Source organism: Salmo salar, chromosome 03 (assembly GCF_965601325.2).
Source record: "Salmo salar chromosome 03, fSalSal1, whole genome shotgun sequence".
NCBI classification, from domain to species: Eukaryota; Metazoa; Chordata; class Actinopteri; order Salmoniformes; family Salmonidae; genus Salmo; species Salmo salar.
In genome coordinates this window covers 48065754-48088609 of record NC_138293.1, presented here as the reverse complement: position 1 = coordinate 48088609, position 22856 = coordinate 48065754, and positions in this window count along the sequence as shown.

Below are 22856 nucleotides of genomic sequence, written 5' to 3'. Positions count from 1 at the left end.
TTCTCTTCTATGTAAAGAAAGAGATGAGGGTGATTTGTGCATGGATGTGTGTGTTTGTGTGTGCGCCTGTGTGTGTTTCGCTTTATGAAAACAGAAATGTAGAAATTTCCCAGATAAGGTCACACAGTTCATTTTATATTCCGTGTATTTCGTTAGGTATTCATCAGCAAATGTTTGGTTTCAACAAACAGCCGAAGGGTATGGAATCCAAAGTGGGTCAGAGTAAAACAACAATTATTCATAGACTCCTCCCATCTCTCTAATGTTTTCTGTTATCATGGAAAGGAAGCTTTTCATACTGAAGTTGCAGACAAACTCCTCTAATTGGAGGCAGAAAGAATTTGAAACTACTGATTGGATGATCAGAGAGTGTGAGGGTTTTGATTGGATGATTAGTCAGTTAAAGTATTCAGGTTGAATGTTGAAAGAATGAGAGGGTTCTAATTGTCAGAAGAGAGAATGTAAGACCTCTGATTGGATGAGGGAGAGGGTTGAGCGGGTGAGATTCCTCTGCGGTATCTGGGTGTCATGGCTGCCAGGTCCCTGTAGGTCTGAACTGTACATCTACATACTAATCAGAGTGATCAAAGGAGCCCGCTCCATCTTTACTCAGAGCCACTCTTAAATGTGTGTGTGGATGGATGTGGAAGGCTTAACCAGTGTGAAGCTCAGTCATAGATAATAATAGAGGCCTCTAGTAGCCTAATGGCTGTATTAGCATGGACAGAGCCATTGAGGGCTTCCACCATTTTAATGTAGTCAACTGGGTGAAACTTCTAACTTCATTGGCTGATCACTCATGGTGACCCTGTTGGAGTCGTGTCCAATCGGGTCATGAAGAGGGATCAGCCAATCGCGAAGAAGAAAATTGACGACCTCAAAATGTCAATAGCCTCAGTGGCGCTGCCCATCCTCTCACAGACGCTATAATGGCACAGATACAAAGACGAGTCCTATCTATCTCTATGAGCGCAGTGCAGTCTTCAGCCTCACTGCTGTTCCCTCAGGAAACCAAGCCCTAGTTTCTCTGCTACCTCCTGATAACGCACACAAGATACATCTTGATTGGTAAAAACATGACAACAGATCTGAGTATACATGCTCGGGTACGCTCTGTTGTTAACACCTTTACTGTTTTTTTACATTTCAGAGGTCTTGACAAAAAGGAAAGAAAAAAATGTGTGATATTGAAGAGTGCTTTGGAAATGGAGAACCATTTTATTCAACAGAAGTTGAATAAAATGTCAAATTGTACATGTTTGTTGACAATAACCAAATATCAATCACATCATGGTCTGATGCCCAGTAGGAATACAACATGCATCAATGTTAAATGAAACCACACACTGCCTTTGTTTGACTACTAACAGCTTGGTATATTCTTCAGCAGATTGTCTGAGCATTGTCTCACAACGTACATATAGATATCCTATTCTATTATCTTACTGACTCAGTGTGTAATCATAGGTTTCAGATTGTGTTCATTAACAATCTGCGTTCTCTCTGCACAAAGTGTGTGTGTGTGTGTTCTCTCTGCAAGAGAATAATGAGTAGATACTAGACTGCCTCTCTGCGGTTATACCTTATAACAGGAGCCTCCATAGTGCACCATGCACAGTGCCAAATGACCTGTCACCTTTGTAGTTCCACAGGTCTCCAGTTACCATGGCAATGTGAGCAGCTGCTAAGGCCATCTGAACATTATGCTTATTTGTTGTTGATCTGTTTACATTGCTGTCTGTGTTGGCACTTATAAAACAGCAAGCAAATAAAGGTAAATACATCTGTTTATGAAATTCTGGATTAGAAGTGAGAGGCCTGCAGAGAACAGGGAGATGTCGATTATGTGCACTCTCTGGCAGCAGACCCGGCGCCAGGATAAAGTGACTAAGCAGGCTACAGTACATTTTTGTAGGTTATTGCATTGAAATGATTTAATTCTGTTTGTATTATCACGCTTTACCATAATAAACAGGAAGTTGAAATGTTGAGACTGAGTGCTTTTGAAATCTGTAGCCTATCTCTGCTGCGCTGTATCAGTACCCTACATGGTACCCTGTTTGTAAGAGGTACCCTGTTTGTAAGAGGTACCCTGTTTGCCCATGTAAACGCGTTGTACACACAGCTGTCTTACCAAGACAATTCAAACTAAACGCTGAAAGTAGTATCCTAGTTATTCATGCATGGAAACAAAAATACTGAATAGCAGTTTGGCTTAGAATACCGACTACTGCATATGTAAACGAACATAGAGATACCAAGTAGGGTTATATGGGGAAATGTCTAATGTCTAATTGCTGACATAAAAAAAGCAACGTTTTGGAAATAATTGTAGGTGGATGACGGCCATCCTTAGGGTAACAAACCATAAAGGAAAATAAATGGCTACAGTTAACAGATTTGTAGTTATTTAATAAAATGTATTTTTTAGGAAAGGGCCATTTTTCCAACATACAGCGTTTAGATGCACCCACCTCTGGGGATAACTTACACCAATAGAAGATTATGCCATTGGGTTTCACAGAAGTGTCCACATAAATGAATTAATTAATTAAACTTATTTTACCTTTTCCTTACACTCTATTATGTACAGTTAAACTAAAGTCATTATCATTTGAACAAGGCAAGATTTTAAATCGTAGTAGTCTTTAAAATGAAATTCAAGAGCAACCGGTTTTCAATAGTTTGTATATATATATATATGTATGTGTATATATATATGTATGTATATATATATAAGAATATATATATATATATATTCTTAACTAAATCATTGGAATATAACCACCTGTCTTTCTTTATTGAATGTGTTTTGGATTCCCATCCTCTCCGCCAGGTCAAAGAACGAAAAGGGCTCTTTCCGTTTTTGGGATATGACTCACCAGATCACATTCGAAAGAGCCAGTGAAGACTGGTAACCCACCCAAATGGCTGTGGCCTGGGGTTTTGGACTGCTGGTCTCTGTGGCGCCTCAGGGTTTTGGGTGGCACATTAAAAGCATGGGAAGCTGCCTTAATGCCCTGCCCATTTTCAATAGCATTCATAACACAATGAAGCGCATCTTCGCCATAGCCAACACGGTCATATATTTTCTTCTAAAGTCTCATCTGAAAATAAAAAGTATCTGAAGAACAGTGGAGAACTGACATGTAATCTAACCCTAACTCCTATTCTGACCCTAACCTAACCCCTATTTTAACTCTGACCCCTAACCCTGCTAACTGGGGGCTAGCATGCTATGCTAGCAGACATTAGCTTATGCTAACTACCTGGCTAGCATTTATTTCAACTCAGACTTTCTGCTAGTGAGGTTGCTAGTTAGCTAACTGGGATGGCCAGTGCCTAATTTACAGCTAGAAACAAATTATCAACCAGAAAGTGGCAAGTTGCCCTATCTGGTCAATGTTAGAATTTATATTTGGCCAATAAAGGGACTCTCTGGCCCTTCTCTTAGATTTCTCAGCTCCCAGATGTCCTTCAGTAGGTATCGCCATTCTGTTGTTCTTCAACAGCACACCATTGACCACTGACAGCTCTGCGCTTAGTGGGAAGTATTGCTTACAAGAGCCTTTTGCAAGCCATTTTCCATATTATGGATCACCTTGCAATGAGTGGGATCTGTTGTGGTCTCTTCAACTTTTCTCCTTAGTTGCTGCTAAGAAACAGGAAGTGACTCCATGACCATATCCACCTGCAAGGCAACCTCCTCCATAGACTACTGACTGAGGCTGATTTGGGCCACCACTGGTCAAGCCTTTGAGAGGGCATCAGCTACCACTAAAGTTGACTCAGGCACATAGGTTAGAACAAAATCATAGCGTTGCAACCTCATCATCATCCTTTGAAGACGAGGAGGCATGTCATTCAGATTTCTTAGAGAAATTGGAATAAGGGGTTTATGGTCTATTTCTAGAATCACCTTTGGTAAGCCATAAATGCAACTGTGAAACTTCTCACAATCAACGACCAACCCTAGGCACTCCTTTTCTATCTGAGCATAACACTTCTCTGAATCAGTCAAAGAACGGGCCGCATAAGCCACAGGCTTCCACGTCCCTTGACGCTCCTGAAGCAGCACTGCTCCAAAGCCATCTTTAGAGGCTTCCATGTACACCTTAGTAGGCCTGTCAGGTTCGATTCCACGATATCTCTGTCTTGTCCTGATGGAGTGTCCTTAAGTTCACTGTTTTAGCTGACAGATTTGGTACAAACTTCCCCAAATAATTGACCATACCCAAAACACACTGAATGCCTTTCCTATGTGTGGGATTAGCCATCTCCCTCACCGCTTTGACCTTGGCATGATCAGGCTGCACACCCTCCAAGGATAGTTTATCCCCAAGAAATGTGATTTCCTTCACACAGAATGGACATTTAGCCCAATTTTGCTTCAAACCATGCTTCTGAACCCTCAGCAGAATATTTTCCAACCGCTCATGATGTTCCTGAATAGTGGACCCCCAGACCACAAAAACATCCACATATACTCAAACTCCCTCTAACCCCTCAATGACACTTTCCATCGCCTTGTGAAAGAGCTCAGGGGCAGAACTTATGCCAAAGGGTAACCTATTAAAGGAATATCTTCCAAAGGGGGTATTAACTGTACAAAGCTTGATACTGGCTAGATCCAACACATGCCAGAATCCATTTGAAGCATCCAACTTGGAGAAATAATGTGTGCCAGCCATTTAAAACACTATCTCCTCCCTTCCTTTTTTGAACACAGACCATGGAATTGACCCAGTCTATTGGCTCCTCTGTTTTCACGAGCACATCGAGTTTCACCATTCTTCCCAACTCCTTCTTTAGATCCTTCCGTAGTGGCACCGGAACTCTGTGTGGTGCATGAATCACTGGCTTGGCATTCTCTGTGAGAGTAATAGAGTGAATGAGAAGCAATGCTCCAAATCTTGTGAACACGTGAATATCTTTGAGCAATCTCCTCACCATTTTGATTACTTGTCACCCGTTGAACACTGTGCAGCTAGTCAAAGTCATTAATGGTGTACACTCGCTTAACCAGTCCCATTGACTCACATGCTGTATCACCCAAAAGAGAATCATGCCCATCTGGTACAATCACAAACATAAGTGTGTGGCTTCTTGTTTTCCCCTTTACAGTTAGCCGACATGAACCTTTAGTCTCAATTGAGAGCCACAGCCTTTTGCATGATGACTGGTTTGTACTTTAACTCATGACAATCCCTCATATTGATTAGGTTGGCTTTAGCTCCTGTATCCAGCTTTAAGGTCAAAAGTGTACCATTGACCACTAGTGGTACAACCCAGTGGTCACTAGCTACAGTATGGACCTGTGATGGTTCTTGCCTGTCCTCCATGCAATCCACAGTGCCCACAAAAAAATAACTTTGTTCATTCTCCTCCATTTCAATGGTGTGAACATTTTGCCTCCCATACTTGTCCTTTGCAAAACACATTTTTCCCAAAATATTTTTCCCTTGCACTTGTAGCAAGATTTTCCAAAGGCAGGACACTTCCTGGTCTGGTGCCTGGTGCCACACGTTAGAATCATATAGCTTGTGAATCCTTTGATCAAAGTCATATTGCTTGTGGCACCTTTGCTCATAGCGCCCCTTTATGTCCTTATCTACATAATCCACTGCTGCTCTTTCCACCTCCATAGCAGTGCTTGCTGGTGTGGCGCTAAAGGTTTTAATATGCAATAGCTAATTCGCCTGACATTTTTACTGCAGTGTCCAAATGTAACTTACTTTACCACAGCAATCTTTCTCTAACTCTGGAGTCATTTATACCAAGCACAATCTGATCTCGAAGCATACAGTGCCTTGCAAAAGTATTTATCCCCCTTCGCATTTTTCCTATTTTGTTGCATTACAAACTGTAATTTAAATAGATTTGTATTTGAATGTCATGTAATAGACATACACAAAATAGTCCAAATTGGTGAAATGAAAAAAATTCCAAATGGAAAAGTGGTGCGTGCATATGTATTCATCCCCTTTACTATGAAGCCTTTAAATATGGGCTGGTGCAACCAATTACCTTCAGAAGTCACATAATTTGTTAAATTAAGTCCACCTGTGTGCAATCTAAATGTCACATGATCTGTCACATGATCTCAGTATATATACACCTGTTCTGAAAGGCCCCAGAGTCTGCAACACCCCTAACCAAGGTGCACCACCAAGCAAGCGGCACCATAAAGGCCAAGGAGCTCTCCAAACAGGTCAGGGACAAAGTTGTGGAGAAGTACAGATTAGGGTTGGGTTATAAAAAAATATCTGAAACTTTGAACATCCCACGGAGCACCATTAAATCCATTATTAAAAAATGGAAAGAATATGGCACCACAACAAACTTGCCAAGAGAGGGCCGCTCACCAAAACTCACAGACCAGGCAAGGAGGGCATTCATATATCTCGTTCTTCTAAGGTGAACAATATGCATCAAACTGATCCAGCACCTCCGCAAACTCTTTATCCTCCTCATTTGCAAACATGAAGATATTAAATATATCGATTGCCTGTGGTCCCGCTACAGTAAGAAAGAGAGCAACTTTACGTTCATCCAGCTTCTTTGTAACTCCAATGGCAGACATATACAGCAAAAAACACTGCCGAAATGTTATGAGTCCACATTCCCATCCAGGCGCAAAGCCTCTGGTGGCTTGATTGCATCCATTGCACTTCCAGAAACACCAACATTCACAGAAAAAACACGATTTCCACTCCTGGTACCATGTATTACTTTGTTAGTAACAGCGAGCAAGGACAACCAGCACCATCAATCATAGTTAATGAGTTTGAATCTTACAGTGAGGGGAAAAAAGTATTTGATCCCCTGCTGGTTTTGTACGTTTGCCCACTTACAAAGAAATGATCCGTCTATAATTTTAATGGTAGGTTTATATGAACAGTGAGATACAGAATAACAACAACAAAATCCAGAAAAACGCATGTCAAAAATGTTATAAATTAATTTGCATTTTAATGAGGGAAATAAGTATTTGACCCCTCTGCAAAACATGACTTAGTACTTGGTGGCAAAACCCTTGTTGGCAATCACAGAGGTCAGACGTTTCTTGTAGTTGGCCACCAAGTTTGCGCACATCTCAGGAGGGATTTTGTCACATTCCTCGTTGCAGATCTTCTCCAAGTCATTGTCATGCTTGAATACCCATCCACGACCCATTTTCAATGCCCTGGCTGAGGGAAGGAGGTTCTCACCCAAGATTTGACAGTACATGGCCCCGTCAAATGATGCGGTGAAGTTGTCCTGTCCCCTTAGCAGAAAAACACCCCCAAAGCATAATGTTTCCACCTCCATGTTTGACGGTGGAGATGGTGTTCTTGGGGTCATAGGCAGCATTCCTCCTCCTCCAAACACGGCGAGTTGAGTTGATGCCAAAGTGCTCCATTTTGGTCTCATCTGACCACAACACTTTCACCAGTTGTCCTCTGAATCATTCAGATGTTCATTGGCAAACTTCAGACGGGCATGTATATGTATTCTTGAGCAGGGGGACCTTGCGGGCGCTGCAGGATTTCAGTCCTTCACGGCGTAGTGTATTACCAATTATTTTCTTGGTGACTATGGTCCCAGCTGCCTTGAGATCATTGACAAGATCCTCCCGTGTAGTTCTGGGCTGATTCCTCACCGTTCTCATGCTCATTGCAACTCCACGAGGTGAGATCTTGCATGGAGCCCCAGGCCGAGGGATATTGACAGTTCTTTTGTGTTTCTTCCATTTGCGAATAATCGCACCAAATGTTGTCACCTTCTTACCAAGCTGCTTGGGGATGGTCTTGTAGCCCATTCCAGCCTTGTGTAGGTCTACAATCTTGTCCCTGAGATCCTTGGAGAGCTCTTTGGTCTTGGCCATGGTGGAGAGTTTGGAATCTGATTGATTGATTGCTTCTGTGGACAGGTCTCTTTTATACAGGTAACAAGCTGCTGTTAGGAGTACACCCTTTAAGAGTGTGCTCCTAATCTCATCTCGTTACCTGTATAAAAGACACCCGGGAGCCAGAAATCTTTCTGATTGAGAGGGGGTCAAATACTTATTTCCCTCATTAAAATGCAAATCAATTTATAACATTTTTGACATGCGTTTTTCTGGATTTTTTTGTTGTTATTCTGTCTCTCGCTGTTCAAATAAACCTACCATTAAAATTATAGGCTGATAATTTCTTTGTCAGTGGGCAAACGTATAAAATCAGCAGGGGATCAAATACTTTTTTCCCCCACTGTATTCTGCCATTGCCACACATATACCAATGGTGTCGTAAACCATCACTCAGAACCCCATCAATGGACTTTTCATAGAGTTGATCAGGCTGTTGATAGTGGCCCGTGGAATGTTGTCCCAATCCTCTTCAATGGCTGTGCGAAGTTGCTGGATATTGGCGGGAATTGGAACACGCTGTCGTATACGTCGATCCAGAGCACCCCAACCTGCTCAATAAGTGACATGTCTGGTGCGTATGCAGGTCATGGAAGAGCTGGGACATATGCATCTCTATGCATTCAACATTGCCATCGATAAAATGCAATTGTGTTCATTGTCCGTAGCTTATGCCTGCCCAAACCATAACCACACCGTCACCATGGGGCACTCTGTTCACAACGTTGACATCAGAAAACTGATCACCTACACAACATCATCTGCCCGGTACAGTTGATACAAGTTTTCATCTGTGAAGAGCACACTTCTCCAGTGAGCCTGTGGCCATCAAAGGGGAGCATTTGCCCACTGAAGTCTGTTAAGACGCCGAACTGAAGTCAGGTCAAGACCCTGGTGAGGACGACGAGCACCGAGTTGAGCTTTCCTGAGACGGTTTCTGACAGTTTGTGCAGAAATTCTTCACTTGTGCAAACCCACAAGTTCATCAGCTGTCCCGGTGGCTGGTCTCAGACAATCCTGGTGAAGAAGCCAGATGTAGAGGTCCTGGGCTTGTGATGTTGTGATGCCGGTTGACGTACTGCCTAATTCTATTAAACAAGATTGGAGGCAGCTTACTGTAGAGAAATTATCATTCAATTCGCTGACAACAGCTCTGGTGGACATTCCTGTTAGCATGCCAATCGCACAGTCCCTCAAAATTCTCTCTCTCTCTCTCTCTCTCTCTCTCTCTCTCTCTCTCTCTGTGTCTGTCTCTCTCTCTCTCTCTCTGTGTGTCTGTGTCTCTCTCTCTCTGTGTGTCTGTGTCTCTTTCTCGCTTTATCTCTCTTTGTGTATGTGTCTCTCTCTCTCTTTCAATACAATTCAATTTGCTTTATTCGCATGATGTAACAATGTACATATTGCCAAAGCTTATTTTGGATATTTACAATACAAAAATAAATAAAAATGAGAATCAAAATTGTCAACGGGACAATAGTAACAACAATAACCAAGGGTCAAAATAACCATACATTCAACAATAACAATAAGCATACAGTAGAGTACATGTGCAGGTTGATTGGTCTGTCAGACACTGTCCCTCAACTTATGGCAGGCAGCAATGTAGTGCGCTGCCAACCCACAGCTCTCTGCTTCCTCCCCCAACAGGATGGGTAGCTTACTCTCATCAGAGAGGTCTTTGAAACCTTTAATAAGGGTTTCAAATTTGGGAAATGACACTCTCTAATTGTTTTATATTTTTCACATTTTGTCAGGAAATGCAGCTCCGTCTCAGGTTCTGCTGTTGTGCAGTGGTTGCACAGCCTTTCCTCTACAGGGAGCCAGGTTTTCCTGTGTCTACCCTTCTCAATGGCAAGGCTGTGCTCACTGAGCCTGTACTTTGTCAAGGTTTTTCTAAGGTTTTGATCAGTAACCATGGTCAAATAGTTAGCCACGGTGTACTGTCGATTTAGGGCCAGATAGCACTGCATTTTGCTTTGTGTTTGTGCTTGTGTTTCCCAGTAAGCAATGTAGTTTTGTTTTGACTGTGTTGTAATTTGGTTTATTCTGATTGATTGGATGTTCTGGTCCTGAGGCTTCAGTGTGTTAGTAGAACAGGTTTCTGAACTCAGCCCCAGGACCAGCTGGATGAGAGGACTCATTTCTTTGCTCAGCTCTTGGCATTGCAGGGCTTGGTAATGATATGAGAGGGGGTCACTGTATTTTAGATGTTTCCAAAACTTAATTACTCTTTTTTTAGTTTTTATTATTAGTGGCCTAATTCTGCCCTGCATGCATTGTTTGTAGTTTTCCTCTGGACATGTAGGAGAGTCTTACATAACTCTGCATGCAGGGTTTCAATGGGGTGTTTGTCCCATTTGATGAAATCTTGTTTTGCAAGTGGACCCCACACCTCGCTGCCATAAAGTGCAATTGGTTCAATGACATATTCAATTAGTTTTAGACAAATTTTAATAGGTATTTCAATTTGAATTTGATTTTTAATGGCGTAGAATGCCCTGGATGCTTTCTCTCTCAGTTCATTCACTGCCTCATTAAGGTGTCCAGTTGAGCTTATTTTTAAACCTCAGTAATTGTAATGTGTGCAGTACTCTATATATTTAAACCTCAGTAATTGTAATGTGTGCAGTACTCTATATATTTTGTACCAATTGAGAACTTTGGTCTAATTCCCTGAGATTTGGATCTTCTCTGGAAAATCATTATTTTAGTCTTTTTGGGGTTTACTGCCAGGGCCTAGGTCTGGCAGTACTGCTCTAGCAGGTCCAAGCTCTGCTGTAGGCCATTTGCTGTGGGTCTGGATGACAGATGAGTAGGCGTGTCCAAACTTTTGACTGGTACTGTATGTCTGCTGTTTACCCATTTCACTCACCTCAACATCATCGCTATTCAAAGTACAAATACTTATGCAAATCCATATCACCAATCAACATAGATAAAGCCTCTTTCACAGTGAAAGTAATGTCTGCTTTGGTGCTGTCATTTTGAGCGATGTTAAAAAAAAAAGTTCCGATAAATCAACTGACAGCATACCCTGTTTACGGTTTCTGGTTGATGACAACAGCCGCTCAAATACGACAACAGGTTGTTAGCAAGTTAATTTAGCGATATTGACAAAAATATCATTGTTAGGAAAAACAAGTCTGTTCGCGGCAGATATAGTAATTTAAATAAAGGTCGTCAACGGTTATATTACCAAACGTAATATATCATACTAATTTGAGTGTTCTGGATTTACATTTACTATGTTACGTCTAGTCATTGAGACAAGGCTGACCAATCTGTGTACACACAGCGACACAGTGCAACGAGATAATTTTTTTTGCCCCAACCTGTCACTCAAATCATTTTGACTTTTTGGCCATTTTTATATAGGGACATAAAACCAAAACTGAGGGCACTAAAGTTTAAACTAAGGGACCAGCACACTCGTGGTTCCAGGCCTGTCTGGCAGTCACCCAGAGATGTATTTGGCAACTGAACATGCTGCTTCTCAATAGTCTACAGTTGCTTCCTCTTTCCTTTATCTGCAAGTGAACAACTTACAGAACTGGTTAAGAAAAACACCTCCCCACTAGGCCTCTACTATATTGCTTCAACTCATCCGGTATTTTCATACCAATTATGATGAAGAGGTGACAAAGAATTGCCACCTAAAGCAAGGCTATAGAATAGCAAATCCTAGGCTTTGTTTGACAATCTTGCCATCTTCTGGCCAATTTGGGACCTACATGTTCTGGTAAAGTTGAGATGATGTTTGCCAGTACAGAGTATGATAATGACTTGCACTTACAGATCATTCGAGGAAAGTATTCAGACCCATTTCATTTCCTTATCAATCTACACACAATACCCCATAATGACAAAGCGAACAGGTTTAGACATTTTTGCAAATATATAAAAAATATAACAGAAATACCTTCTTTACACAAGTATTCAGACCCTTTGCTATGAGACACAAAATTGAGCTCTTGTGCATCCTGTTTCCACTGATCATCCTTGAGATGTTTTTACAATTTGGAGTCCACCTATGTAAAATTCAATTGATTGGACATGATTTGGAAAGGCACACACCTGTCTATATAAGGTCCCACAGTTGACAGTGCATGTCAGAGCAAAAACAAAGCCATGAGGTTGAAGGAATTGTCCGTAGAGCTCCGAGACAGGATTGTCTTGAGGCACAAATTGAAGGTCCCCAAGAACACAGTGGCCTCCATAATTGTTACATGGAAGAAGTTTGGAACCACCAAGACTCTTCTTAGAGCTGGTCGGGGGAGTAGGTCAGGGAGGTGACCAAGAGCCCAATGGTCACTCTGACAGAGCTCTAGAGTTCCTCTGTGGAACTCCACCAATCAGGCCTTTATGGTAGTGGCCAGACGAAAGCCACTCCTCTGCTTAAAGGCACCTAAAGGTCTCTCAGACCATGATAAGCAATATTATCTGGTCTGATGAAACCAAGACTGAACTCTTTGGCCTGAATGCCAAGCATCACGTCTGGAAGAAACCTGGTACCATCCCTATTGTGACGCATGGGGGTGGCAGCATCATGTTGTGGGGATGTTTTTCAGTGGCAGGGATTGGGGGACTAGTCAGGATTGAGGGAAATATAAACGGAGCAAAGTACAGAGAGATCCTTGATGAAAACCTGCTCCAGAGTTCTCAGGACCTCAAACTGGGGTGAAGGTTCACCTTCCAACAGGACAACAACCCTAAGCACACAGCCAAGACAACGCAGGAGTGGCTTCGGGACAAGTCTCTGAATGTCCTCGACTGGCCCAGCCAGAGACCAGACTTGAATCCGATCAAACATCTCTGGAGAAACCTGAAAATAAGCTGTGCAGCGACGCTCCCCATCCAACCTGACAGAGCTTGAGAGTCTCTGCAGAGAAGAATGGGAGAAACTCTCCAAATACAGGTGTGCCAAGCTTGTAGCTTCATACCCAAGAAGACTCGAGGCTGTAATCACTGACAAGGAAAAGGTCTGAATATGTATGTAAATATGATTTCTCCATTTTAATTAAAACATTTTGGCAAAAATTTACAGAAACCTGTTTTTGCTTTGACATTATGGGATATTGTATGTAGATTTATGGGGGGGGGGGGGACAATTTAGAATACGGCTGTAACATAAAGTTGTGTAAAATGTCAAGGGGTCTGAATACTTTCCGAATATACTGTATATTAAGCCTTTCTGAACTTTCCATTTTATGCTGACAATTTACTCCCTAGAGGTAGTCCAAATTCAAGAGTTTAACCCTCAAACTAACAACATATTTTACATACATGGTTAATCAACTGGAGTCATTTTTCCCCCAATAATAAATTGTTGGAAAAAGCAACAATCATAGCAAAATATTAACTTAATTATGATCAAAACATTATTAGATATGTAAATGTTATCTGAAATTAAAAGTGACCAAAACAAACTTATTTTAGCAAAATTACAGTTAATTTGCATATAATGTCAAACAGGCAATTCCACGATAACAGAATTGGGCTGATACTCCGATTTTTCACCTAAAATGTAGGCCAAACAACAGCAAAAAACATTGTATTCAAAGCTTAGAGTCGATTAACACAGCAATGCATCATCTAATTTAAATAATTTAATAAAAAACATATTTTTTTGCATGGGCTGCGTCTCAATCCACCACATTTGCATGCTATGTCGGCCTTCCATATCTGCGGTGAAAAGTGACAGAGCTAGGGCGCTGTTTGTCAGACCAGAAGACATCATGAAAATCTGTCTTCTCAAGAAAACGTCTGTAGCGTCTGAACGGTTTGGCTTACAAACTCAAATAGCTCTCAGTCTCATGTCAGAATTAAACACATTTCAAAGTGTTTAAGGTCAAGTTTAGGCATAAACTCCAAATGGTTAAAGTAAGTGTTCAGGTTTTGGAGAGGCTTAAAACAAAAATCCCCAAAACAACTTTATCGCTATATTCAAACTTGCGACCTTTGGAATCAGAGGCAAATGGTTAGGTTTAAGTTTAGGCATTAACTCCACATGGTTAACCTGTCTGGGCTAGGGGGCAGTATTTTCACGGCCTGATAAAAAACGTACCCGATTTAAACTGGTTACTACTCTTGCCCAGAAACGAGAATATGCATATTATTAGTAGATTTGGATAGAAAACACTCTAAAGTTTCTAAAACTGTTTGAATGGTGTCTGTGAGTATAACATAACTCATATGGCAGGCAAAAACCTGAGAAGATTCCAAGTATTTCTTAGCCACCACACAGCTGACATTGCTATAGATACTTACTTTATGTCACATTTATATATGTGTATTCCTCTGGATGGTGTATTGGTTTAAATATCTGTCGGAGTCTGCGCTACTCTTCTGCTGCCTTACTTCAGCCTTTTGGGTGTTGATGGTGTTGCAGTGTTCTCTTTGTTTTCGGCCAGGATGTTGCTCCAGCGTTTTCTGTCGGTCAGTGAGGAATGCCAGTAGCTATGGAGCGAACCTTCACACCGATGCTCACTCACTGACAATCTCCCTCGCTTTAAACCAGCATTGGCCAGTTTCTGGACTGATGCTGTGATTTGTGTATGTAGTTGTTCCCGCTGCCCTGTAGATCTTGGGTAGAAGTGCTGCCAGATCGTTCACGCCCATCGGCTTTGATGTGTACCAGATCGAGTCGCCAATACACTCTCCTCTCCTTGGGTGGAGATAAAATGCAAGGGTGTTCTCCGGTTATTTCAATAGATATTTCTCCAGTGATTCCACCAGGCATAGTGAGTTCCCTGGCTGCTCGAACATAAATCCCCTCTTGGACTCCCTGCACCTCTCTCTTGGGTTCAGATTATTCTTTGGGACCTCATTATATGCAAGAGTGGCGTATCAGAGAGAGAATGCGTTATAATATTGTTTTGCAGTAGCCTAATTGTGTGAGCAATTAAGAAATAACACAAACTATGAACAACTGAGCCACAGTCCCGTGTGGCTCAGTTGGTAGAGCATGGTGTTTGCAACGCCAGGGTTGTGGGTTCGATTCCCACGGGGGACCAGTACGCAGAAGAAAATGTATGAAATGTATGCATTCACTACTGTAAGTCGCTCTGGATAAGAGCGTCTGCTAAATGACTAAAATGTAAATGTAAAATATCTTAGACTGTTCTTGTCTGTTTTACGAGGAATGAGTTGGGCTTTAGTTGTCTGTTCCCCTCTTTTGCTCTTCAACCCAGATGTAACTGGAGGTCGAACCACACTTTCTGGACCAGACCCCTCGGTGTACCGGGTTTCAAAACCTGGGAGCTTTAGAGCTGGGCCATGTCCTTATGGGTTATATATTTTCCTTGCCGCCTTAGCTGTTTGAAGTCAACAACTTTTTTCTTCTCTGCTGCCCTGCTAGATAGCTTCATGTAGCCTAGGCAGCCGATAGTTCAGAACTAGCATCAACTATCGTCTAGGACAGTGGTCACCAACCAGTCGATCTTCAAGGCATTCCTAGTAGATCACCAAACATTTCTGTAGGAAAGCCAACAAAGGCTTGCGCTCTTTATTTCTTTTCGAGTTGCACAGTTGACGGGAGGTGCACATTATTCAGAAGCCATTCACACCGGGTAGGCAAAGTGTTCTGATTTTGAACCTTTTCATTTGTCTGAAAATACGAACTCCACCTCGAGTGTGCTTGCTGCATTGACCCATCGGATAGCTCAAATCACCGTACCTACAGCTTCCAGAAAAGTTTGATGCTAGCCTACATGAGATTTCATAACTTTTAAAAACCATGACCATAGAGACTGTCAAAGAACACAGCAAAGAGCTGCGGTTTTTATGAGTGGGTTCATGTTGAAGTTTTTATTCAACACTATTACAAAATATTAAACAGGCTTTTCCATACGACTCGCACTGCAGCTGCAATGAATTAGTAGCCAAGTGATAACCCTTGGGTTTTATTATTATTAGCAGCTCATCGTGTCTTTTAATATTGAACTTTCTCTGGTCATAGGAACAACATGAATTTGTGCATGAGGCAGAGGCAGATGCGGCACGACTCGAGTTCACCATCAGGTGAAAGATTGTGTCTCCAGCTCTCTCTGGTCAGTCTCACCTGAAGAAAGGAATGAGCGAGTGAGAAGCAGACCGTCTGCTGTTCCCTCCCTCCGCCGAGACGAATGCAGTGTTCAAAACAACTGGGAACTCGGATATGTCCGACTTCAGTGCGTTTAAGACAACTGGGAACTCCCCAAAAAATTAGATCAGACTGGGAAAAATACAGTTTTGAACAGTCTTCCAAGTCGGAATACCAAGGCAGAAACGTGCATCTTTCTAGAGCTCAAACTTTACGATCTGAAGATCACTGACGTCATGATTTTATTTGTATTCCCCCCAAAGTCCCCAGTAGTCTTGAAAGCACCATGACCATCAGATGCAGGTAGCATCAGTCAGGTAAAATAAAAAAATAGAATAATTTCAATTTATGCTCAGCTGTGCTTCACAAGTGCTACACCAACTGATCTATTTTGTTATCAAAGCTCAAGTTTTTAAATATAATATGGTCCGACAACAACAATATTGTCAGGCCGGTATTATGTTACCCAGCAAGAAAATCTAAAAATGTTGCTCAAACAGAAGAGGGAACTAACAAAAAGTCACTGACCAACAACCAAAACGAAACAGGTGGGGTTTTAGGAGGGGTTCTGAAAGACACTCATGGGGTGTTCACTAAAAGTTGACAAGCAACAACTGGAACCTAAAAGTCACCCATCATGAGCACCTACTAAATTTTCCCTAGAAGAGGCAAACAAAATAAAAACCCACCCCAAACTTAAAGACAGGATGCAAACCAAAAACTGGAGCAAAATCCCTCTCCTTGTTCGGGCGGCGGTCGACGTCACCGGTCTTCTAGCCATCGCCGATCCACTTTTCATTTTCTATTTGTTTTGTCTTTGTTTTCTACACACCTGGTTTCTATTCCCCAATTACATGTTCATTATTTAACCCTCTGTTTCCCACATGTTAGTGTGCGTGTTTATTGATTGTTCATGTCGGTACTTGTCGGCTGGTTATGTTTGCCGGGTTATGTATTTACGCCCGTTATTTTCGAGTGACCGGAATTTCTCGGCACCTTGAGTATTGTCTGTATACTGGTGCTGTCGTGGAATTAAATACCTTGTACACTCATTTCTGCTCTCCTGCGCCTGATTCACTGCACCAGTTACCCACCGCCTGACAGAAACACGCACCTCAAAATGGAGTCAGCAGGAGCAGGTTCCCCAGTATTAGGGGTTAAGGAGCGAGTCCAGCAGCACGCTGCCATGTTACAGCATCTCGGCACCGCCATGGATCACATCCTGCAGACTATGGATCATTGGGAGAGAAGAGGAATTCCTCCAGCGCCTCCACCAGCACCACCACAGGCACCACTCACCCCTCTTTCACCCGGTCCCAGTGGGATTCGGCTCGCTCTTCCGAGGGAGTATGATGGGACGGCTGCCGGATGCCAGGGGTTTCTACTCCATCTTGAGCTCTACCTGGTGACCGTCCACCCTGCTCTTTCGGGATGTGAGAGCGTGTCCACCCTTGTCTCCTGACTCTCAGGGAAAGCCCTGGAGTGGGCCAACGCTGTATGGAGTGAGGGGGACGCGGCGTTGGACCATTACGCTGAGTTCACCCGCCGCTTTCGGGCAGTTTTCGACCACCCGCCTGAGGGTCGAGCAGCGGGTGAACGACTGTTCCACCTAAGGCAGGGGACAAGGTGCGCGCAGGATTTTGCATTGGACTTTCCGACCCTGGCTGCCAGCGCGGGATGGAACGAGAGGGCCCTGTTCGATCACTACCGGTGCAGTCTGTGCGAGGACATCTGTCGGGATTGGCCTGCCGAGACACCACCCTCACATTGGACCAGCTGGTGAACATGTCCATCCGGCTGGACAACCTGCTGGCTGCCCGTGGATGTTCGGATCGGGGCCTGTCAGTTCCATCCCCCAGCACCTCCACTCCGATGCCCATGGAGCTGGGAGGTGCTGCACTTAGGGCGACCGGAGGAGGGGCCATTCCCTGCACCATCTGTGGCCGCAGAGGGCACACTGCTGGTGGGTGCTGGGGGGTTCCCCAGGGAGTCGAGGCAGCAGGCAGGGCACTATCGTGTCACCCCAGGTGAGTCGGCACCAGGCTCACCCAGAGCCCCCTGTTGGTCACATGTATGTGTTTATTTCATTTCCTGAGTTTCCCCGCATTCCCAGCATAAGGCGCTCGTAGATTCAGGTGCAGCTGGGAATTTTATTGACCGTTCGTTTGCCCATAGTTTAGGGATCCCCCTTGCTCCTGTGTATATGCGCTTCCCTGTGCACGCCCTAGATAGTCGACCATTAGGGTCAGGGCTGATTAGGGAGGCCACCGCTCCACTAGACATGGTTACGCAGGAGGGTCATAAGGAGAGAATCAGTCTCTTCCTTATTGATTCTCCTGCGTTTCCCGTGGTGCTGGGCCTACCCTGGTTGGCCTGTCATAACCCCACTATTTTCTGGCAACAGAGGGCTCTCACGGGGTGGTCACGAAAGTGCTCAGGGAGGTGTGTGGGGGTTTCCATCGGTGCTACTATGGTGGAAAGTCCAGACCAGGTCTCCACCGTGCGCATCCCCTCAGAATATGCCGATTTGGCTCTCGCCTTCTGTAAGAAGAGGGCGACTAAATTACCACCTCATCAACGGGAGGATTGTGCGATAAATCTCCTGGTAGACGCAGCACTTCCCAGGAGTCACGTGTATCCTCTGTCACAGGAGGAGACGGTGGCTATAGAAACATATGTCTCCAAATCCCTGGGGCAGGGATACATTCGGCCCTCCACTTCACCTGCCTCCTCGAGTTTCTTTTTTGTGAAGAAGAAGGATGGGGGTTTGCGCCCGTGTATTGACTATCGAGGTATCAATCAGATCACTGTGAGGTACAGTTACCCGCTATCTCTCATCGCCAGTGCTATCGAGTCAATGTACGGGGCGCGCTTCTTCACAAAATTGTATCTCAGGCGCACATACAAACTGGTGCGTGTCCGGGAGTGGGACAAGTGGAAGACGGCTTTTATTACCACCTCAGGGCACTATGAGTACCTCGTCATGCCGTACGGGTTGATGAATGCTCCATCAGTCTTCCAAGCCGTGTATATCGACGACATTCTGATATACTCCGCTACACATGCCGAGCATGTGTCCCTGGTGCGCAGGGTGCTTGGTCGACTGTTGGAGCATGACCTGTACGTCAAGGCTGAGAAATGTCTGTTTTTCAACAGTCCGTCTCCTTCCTAGGGTACGCATTTCCACTTCAGGGGTGGAGATGGAGAGTGACCGCATTTCAGCCGTGCGTAATTGGCCGACTCCCACCACGGTAAAGGAAGTGCAGCGGTTTCCGGGGTTTTGGTCAGGTAGCGGCTCCCATTACCTCACTGCTGAAGGGGGGACCGGTGGGACTGCAGTGGTCGGCTGAGGCGGACAGGGCTTTTGGTCACCTGAAGGCTCTGTTTACCTCGGCTCCCGTGCTGGCTCATCCGGATCCCTCTTTGGCGTTCATAGTGGAGGTGGACGCGTCCGAGGCTGGGATAGGAGCCGTGCTCTCTCAGCGCTCGGGGCACGCCTCCAAAGCTCCGCCCCTGTGCTTTCTTTTTCGAAGAAGCTCAGCCCTGCGGAGCAAAACTATGATATGGGGGACCGGGAGCTGTTGGCTGTTGTCAAGGCTCTGAAGGTGTGGAGACATTGGCTTGAGGGGTCTAAACACCCTTTCCTCATCTGGACTGACCACCGCAATCTGGAGTACATCCGGGCGACGAGGAGACTGAACCCTCGCTAGGCAAGGTGGGCCATGTTCTTTACCCGTTTTGTTTTCACTCCGTCCTACAGACCAGGTTCCCAGAATGCTAAGGCAGGCTCACTGTCCCGGATGTATGACACAGAGGAGCGGTCCGTGGATCACACTCCCATACTTCCGGCTTCTTGCCTGGGGGCACCGGTGGTGTGGGAGCTGGACGGGGACATCGTGCGGGTGTTACGCACAGAGCCCACTCCCCCTTAGTGTCCAGCTGGGCACCTGTACGTTCTGTCTGCTGTCCACGACCGTCTGATCTATTGGGCCCACACGTCACCCTCCTCTGGTCATCCTGGCACCGGTCGGACGGTGCGTTGCCTTAGTGGGAAGTACTGGTGGTCCACCTTGGCCAAGGACGTGAGGGTTTATGTTTCCTCCTGCTCGGTGTGCGCCCAGTGCAAGGCTCCCAGGCTCCTGCCCAGAGGGAAGTTACAACCCCTACCCGTTCCACAATGGCCATGGTTGCGCCTGTCGGTGGACTTCTTGACGGATCTTCCTCCCTCACAGGGCAACACCACGATCCTGGCCGTTGTGGATCGGTTTTCTAAGTCCTGCCGTCTCCTCCCTTTGCCTGGTCTCCGTACGGCCCTACAGACTGCAGAGGCCCTGTTCACTCACGTCTTACGGCACTACGGGGTGCCTGAGGACATAGTCTCTGATCGGGGTCCCCAGTTCACGTCCAGGGTCTGGAGCGTGTTCATGGAATGTCTGGGGGTCTCGGTCAGCCTCACCTCAGGTTTTCACTCCGAGAGTAACGGGCAGGTGGAGAGAGTAAACCAGGATGTGGGTAGGTTTCTGCGGTCATATTGCCAGGACCAGCCGGGGGAGTGGGTGGCGTTCATCCCCTGGGCAGAGATGGCCCAAAACTCACTCCGCCACTCCTCCACTAACCTCTCTCCCTTCCAGTGCGTACTGGGGTATCAGCCGGTTCTGGCATCTTGGCATCAGAGCCGGATCGAAGCTCCTGCAGTGGATGAATGGTTTAAGCGCTCGGAGGAGACCTGGGACACCGCCCATGTGCACCTGCAACGGGCCGTGAGGCGGCAGAAGGCGAGCGCCGACCGCCACCGCAGTGAGGCCCCGGTGTTCGCACCGGGGGACCGGGTCTGGCTCTCGACCCGAAACCTGCCCCTCCGCCTGCCCTGCCGGAAGCTGGGTCCGCGGTTTGTGTGGCTATTCAAAGTCCTGAGGAGACTGAACGAGGTATGCTACAGGTTACAGCTTCCCCCAGATTACCGTATTAATCCCTCGTTCCATGTGTCTCTCCTCAAGCCGGTGGTGGGTGGTCCACTACAGGAGTCTGAGGTGTGGGAGGTTCCTCCGCCCCCTCTGGACATCGAGGGGGCCCCGGCATATGCTGTTCAAGCCATCCTGGACTCGAGGCGTCAGGCGAGGGGCCTTCAGTACCTCGTGGAGTGGGAGAGGTACGGTCCGGAAGAGAGATGCTGGGTGCTGGTGGAAGACGTCTTGGACCCTTCGTTGCTGCGGGAGTTCCACCGTCTTCACCCGGATCGCCCTGCACCTCGTCCTCCGGGTCCGGGGGGCTACTGTCACGACTTCCGCCGAAGTGGGTCCCTCTCCTTGTTTGGGCGGCGTTCGGCAGTTGATGTCACCGGCCTTCTAGCCATCGCCGATCCACTTTTCATTTTCCATTTGTTTTGTCTTTGTCTTACACACCTGGTTTTAATCCCCCAATTACTTGTTCATTATTTAACCCTCTGTTCCCCAATGTTTGTTTGTGAGTAATTGTTTCTGTGTAGGAAGGTTCCGTTATTGTGGGCTCTGTTTTTGTATTGCATTTATTATATGTTGAGTAAAATACGGTTATTTACTCATATCTGCTGTCCTGCACCTGACTCCTATACACCAGCTACACACAGACTTCCTCATTCAAGGGTTTTCTTTATTTTTACTATTTTCTACATTGTAGAATAATAGTGAAGACATAAAAACGATGCAATAACACATATATATAATCATGTAGTAACCCAAAAAGTGTTAAACAAATCCAAATAGATTTTATATTTGAGATTCTTCAAATAACCACCCTTTTCCTTGATGACAGCTTTACACACTCTTGGCATTCTCTCAACCAGCTTCACCTGCAATGCTTTTCCAACTGTCTTAAAGGAGTTCCCACATATGCTGAGCACTTGTTGGCTGCTTTTTCTTCACTCTGTGGTCTGACTCATCCCAAACCATCTCAATTTATTTGAGGTCAGGGCATTGTGGAGGCCAGGACATCTGTTGCAGCACTCCATCGCTCGCCTTCTTGGTTAAATAGCCCTTACACAGCCTGTAGGTGTGTTGGGTCATTGTCCTGTTGAAAAACAAATTGTAGTCCCACTTAGAGCAAACCAGATGGGATGGCATATCGCTGCAGAATACTGTGGTAGCCATGCTGGTTAAGTGTGCCTTGAATTCTAAATAAATCACTGACAGTGTCACCAGCAAAGCAACCCCACACCATCACATCTCCTCCTCTATGCTTTACGGTAAGAAATACACATGTGGAGATCATCCGTTCACCCACACTGTGTCTCACAAAGATATGGCGGTTGGAACCAAAAATCTCCAATTTGGACTCCAGACCAAAGGACAAATTTCCACCTGTCTAATGTCCATTGCTCATGTTCCTGTCACATCCTGACCAGCAGAGGGAGTAATTGTATTAGTTTTGGTCAGGACGTGGCAGAGGATTTGTGTTTTGTATGTATTTCTACGTTCTGTCTAGTTTAGTTTTATATGTTTAGGATTGGGTGTTGGACTCTCAATTGGAGGCAGGTGTTTCTAGTTGCCTCTGATTGAGTCCTATATATAGGTGTGTGTTTGGTTTGGTATTTTATGGGTAGTTGTCTTTAGCACTGCTGTTATGTGTATAGCCTGTTAAACTGTCGGTTTGTCGTTCTTCGTTTTGTTGTTTTGGTGTTCACTTTATTTAAAATAAATATTCAAAATGAGCATCCACATTCCTGTTGCGTTTTGGTCCTCTCTACCCGAAGACACCTGTTACAGAACTACCCACCACAAAAGGACCAAGCAGCGGAGTAAGGAGCAATGGGAATTCGATATGGACTGGCGGGAGAAATGGACCTGGGAGGAGATTCTGGACGGGGCAGGACATTGGCATCAGGCTGGGGAATACCGTCGCCCAAGGGAAGAG